The sequence below is a fragment of the Triticum urartu genome, chromosome 2A (assembly GCF_056163025.1).
Source record: "Triticum urartu cultivar PI428250 chromosome 2A, HENAU_Tu73, whole genome shotgun sequence".
Classification (NCBI taxonomy): Eukaryota; Viridiplantae; Streptophyta; class Magnoliopsida; order Poales; family Poaceae; genus Triticum; species Triticum urartu.
Window position 1 is genome coordinate 727,921,544 of NC_141874.1, and position 4,933 is coordinate 727,926,476.

The 4,933-nt window shown below is 45.3% G+C and overlaps 1 long non-coding RNA gene across 1 annotated transcript; it reads right to left on the reverse strand.

Moving 5' to 3' along the window:
* Window positions 1–2,506: 2,506 nt before the first annotated feature.
* Window positions 2,507–4,697, reverse strand: LOC125540126 (uncharacterized). The gene is made up of 2 exons (XR_007297216.2): window positions 4,297–4,697; window positions 2,507–3,192 (listed from the first exon to the last, which is right to left on the reverse strand). It is a non-coding gene; the product is annotated as an uncharacterized LOC125540126 (long non-coding RNA).
* Between the last annotated feature and the right edge of the window lie 236 nt (window positions 4,698–4,933).

Here is a 4,933-nt window from a genome sequence, read left to right on the forward strand (position 1 = left end):
TCTATTAATTTTAAAAGATTTAAATCATTTTTTAGAATTAACAGAATTAATTTAGTTAGAAAATGCAATTATGACATCAGCATGATGTCAGGGTGATGTCAGCAGTCAGCTAGTCAGTTGACCTAGTCAAACTGACATGTGGGTCCCACTGTCATTGACAGACTAACTAACTACCTAATTAACTACATTAATTAGTTAATTAGATTAACTAACAGAGGTTAATTAGGTTAATTATTTATCCTAATTAGTTATTTAATTAAGTAATCAATTAATTATTATTATTATTATTTTAAATTCTTTTTTATATCCCTTTTTTTAAACGTTTTGGAGGCGGGGCCCTCCTGTCATTGACCCCAGGGGCCTTTGCGGGCGTGCGGGTTACGGGCACAGCCCGAACGGGCGATGGCCCTCGCAGGTGCACCCGATTGGGCGCGGGTGCCGGCGCGCCGGCGTGAAGCTGCGAGAGCAGGCGAGGGGCGGACCCGGGCGGCGACCAACGAGGGGGGCCGCGGCTGCGGCGAGGCCGGCCGCCAGTGGCTGGCGCGGGAGGGACGCGACGAGCGTCGAGCGGCACCGGAGTGGGGCGCGGGGAGCGGCGGCCGCCGGCAAGCGCGAGGGAAGGCGCGGAGCCGTGGGCGCGCGGGGCAGCGATGGAGCAGCAGCAACGGTAGCGGGCTCGGCGGCAGGTGCATGCGGAGTTGCCGCGGGGCTCGGGGGCGCGCAAGGCACGGCAGACCGGAGCGGCGGGGAGGGGCAGCGCGTGCGGGCGGCAGCAGGGGAAGCAGACGGCGAGGCGGAGCAGGGGCACGCAGGCGGGGCATCGGAGCGCTGAGCGCGGGCTAGCAGGGCGCGGTTGTCGCCGGCGAGGATGCCACGGGCGCGGGGTCAGAGAGGGGAGAGAGGGAGGAGGAGGGGGTTTCCTCACGGGGGTTGTAGGGTCAGCGGCACGGGGTACGGAGGAGGGCGAAGACGACCGGGCGACGAGGAGGCAGTCCGGCGGGGGGGGCGGTCCGGCGAGGGGGGGGGGAGCGGTCCGGCGATGGGCGTCGATGGGGTCGGGGCACGCTTGCCTCAATCCAGATCCAGCGGGGAGTGGAGGTGTGTGGGGGCGAGGGGAGTGGGGAGTGGGGCGACTGGGAAGGGAGTTTAGGGTTCGGTCGCCCCATGGGTGATGTAGGCGCCGGCTGGGCCGGCCTGGTTGGCACCGAGGCCATCTGGGCCATGGCCCAGCAAGGGGGGGTGTTCTTTTTTTTTTATCCTTTCCTTTTTTCTTTATTTTCTTTTCTGCTTATTTATTTCTCCTATCATGTTTTCTTTTAGCCTTTAATCTATTTTCGAATCTAAAAAGATAAAAGTAGTTTCTAATTTAGTGTATCTAAATATACTACTGCCACATTAACTATGGACCCCAATAAAATAGGTTAGTATTTTGTTAAATGAAAAAGGCATGTAATTAATTGTTTTTGACACTGTTATATTTATTTTAGAGCCTTTAAACACTTCTTCAGAGTTTGGTTTCGCCACCACAATTACCTATGATTTTTCCGACACCTTTAGGAAATTTTTGTTTTAGCGTTTCAAAACTTTTGTTGCTTGCTTGATTTTGAATTTGAATTCGAATCGTTTTCGAACTAACGCAAGGTTAGCAACAGTAACCGAGGTGACGTGGCATCATTAGCAGAGGGTTACTGTAGCTTAATTATCCGGGCGTCATAATCCATCTTTCCTTCGTACGAGCGCCTGTCTCAATTGCAAATAAACACCTCGACAAACAAAATTGGAGATGAGGAAACCATCGATAACCACGCATGCACGCCTTGGCAAACCTAGCATTGACCATATTCAAACATGTTGTGGTTATGTAGGCACTAAGATCATCGTAGGCGAGGGTGCGACGGAAGACAAATGACAACATAGATGGGATGGGATGCTTAAATAAAGAACGTTGGCCTATTGTGGGAGCAACTAGTATAGAATCTGGGCATGTAGTACAAAAATAGAAAAAATGAATCTGGTCCATCAGATCAGGCATGTATGGCTCAGATTCCAGCGGAGGCACCTCAGGCCACTTAATGTACATTTCACAAAAGCCCCCCTGATACTCGGTTGATATAAAAACTTGAGTTTTGCAATAACCACCTCAACTTCCTCATATTTAAACGTTTTGTCCTTGGTAATATGACTATTCTTCAAAGCTGACAGCGCTGATGTCTGCTCTTTTGCAGTACAATCTTAGGTCTTTGTAAAATAAGTTTATTTTCAGATATGCACAATGGTGACTACCCTCTCCTCTTAGTTGGATATAAAATCTTTGCAAATATTTGCTGCATGAGATCCATGCACATTGAAGTCTTAATTTTTCAAGAGAGTTGAACATGTTTGTCACAAAAAACCCAACATATATAAAAAAACTGAGCGCATAAGAAAATTAAACCATCCCATATCAAGCAGAACTACATGAACCGTACATGTCAACCTGAGTGGATGAGAAAATAAGGGACTGAGGTGCACGCTCAACAGAGTACATCAGAACTCAACACAAAAGGCATACATATATCTTCTTTAGTACATTCCCAGGTAGACAGCGTGTTAAGGACTGATGGTACATTATATCTCAACAAGCATTTGAGTACTCGAGTACATGGGAACACAACACAAGAGGCATACATAGATCATTTTTAGTACATTTCCAGGAAAACGAAGTATTAAGGATTGATGGATGCTAGATAAGATCTATGATCTTGCCTTCATATTTTAGTGCCTCTTGCTAATCGAGCTTCATCTGCTGGAATAGACGACCACCTCCATGGATTCTATATAGACCTTTTTTTGAAGGCGACTCTGTATAAACTTCATCAATTCAATCCACCTAGTTAAGCATACCAATTAAATAAGTTTGTTAGAAACATATATCAAACATCATATATTGAGAAGAGAGGAAGTCCTTATGTCCAGCTTCATACGCCATTTGCCACAACTGAACTAAGAAAGAGATGAACACAAACTTTTTTACTGAAAAGAGCTCTTCCACTGAAGCACATTATCGACGACCCTTTGTTGTCCGGGACGTACACCGAATCCGACATTGTGAGCATATGTCCTGTAAAATTCTAGTACCGAGCCAATGTCATCAAATATCATCCCTACTTTGGGCTTCAGTTCCTCGTCACACTGGGGTTTGTACAAAGAACCCTGGAACATCAATTGCAAGGTTAGTACCAGTGACCTTGCATGAAAAATGTGATATCATATTTACTTGTAAAGACTACATGCTTTTCACTTATGAGATCTCATTTTCTATCATAACAAATAATATATTTCGAAACAGGCAAAATTCAGCTACTATTGGCCTTATTCAACGCCATTTAACGAGTATTACAAGTTGTGTCCAGTGTGCGTACCTCTTGAGAGAAGGAATTAATCTATGTCAAAATCCAAATAGATAGTCAACTCCCAGAAATCAATGAAGTGCCACATATTTGCAAGTGTGTAATACATTCCAGTCTTGTTCCAGCAAGCACTTCACGTTCAGATACTTTAATAGGCAGTATGTGTGATTAGTTTGTTCTCATGTATAGTAAAAGCTAAGTTGACAGAATTTCTGTTTCTTGTTATGGAAAATGAACATTGAATAAAGGTCTCTCCCAACTAACTGAAATTGGCTCAGAAAAGTGGAAGTACATACTAAACTAAGATTTGTACTATAATTGACAACTTGACATGTATCACAGGTGATTTTTAGGTCGAATGAAAAGTTGTAAGCATATATGCTGGCAATATAGCTATTCTGTTGCATGAATAGATTTTCTGTCCTGGGCCATTTCCTTTAGCTCTCTCTATGTATAGCATAGTGTGCCGCTAGCAGGTTAGCTACTGTAGTGTTCAGGCATATCTAGCTGAATATAGCCTTTGCTCAAAAACAGTTTTAAGCTTCCAAGCTACTGCTACTCATAATCAAATTATATCATCTACACTATATGTCCATATGTTTAAATTTTGAAATGCAGCCATTCATATCATTTCCAAAGATCCATAATTTCTAAATCTCCTCCTAGAGGATACCTTGATGAAAACAAACAAAATTATACAGTGTTCAACAGCAATCCAACATATGCTCCCAGCACAAATTTAAAGTGAGAGTGCTTTTTTGACTGGAAGAACTCAAGTAAATAACTATGAATGAAAATATTATGCACATGATATGGACAGTCGTAGTCACATCTGAACGAAGGAGTACTTCCTAAGTAAAATGTCCTAGAAATCTGAAATTGGTAGCAGCTTCAGCAGATAGCATACCTTAAGACCCGAGTTTTCTTCTCTGGCGTCGGTGGGTGGCCGAGCTAGCCGCACATGAGTAGGGGGCAACTATGGAGAATGGCGGATTGGGGTAGGAAAAAGTACGGGGCGAGGTCGACCTCTGAATGCCGGAGCAGAGTACCCTCAAGTGCGGCTTGGAACAGGGCGAGACCCGCCGGGGCAGCACCGACCGCGTCGAGACGACCAAGAGCTGGAACGGCACCTCCACTGGCCGTACTCACCCAGCTAGGCACCGGATCTGGACCTCCGCCACGGTCGGCGGACGATAAGCGAGCGGATTGGTCCCAGAGGCGGCTGGCGGTCAAGCTAGATTTGGGAATTTGGGGTTGTGCTGCTGCTATCGTAAGAAGGAAGAAGGAGATTATGAAAGCAAAATTAGTACAAGTGGGGGGCTTTTGTGCAAAGAATCTAGCACGTGTGCTCTCAGTTCCCTCCACTACAATCTGGACCACCCATCGTGGAATTGATGGCTCGGATTGTTTTTTTTTTTCTATTTTTCTACCCTTGGTTGTTTTTCTATACTAGTCGCTCCCGCCTATTGTGGCCTTGACTCATGATTGGGCATGTGATATATTTTCTTCCATTGCAACGCACATGCCCTTTTGCTAGTAAAAAT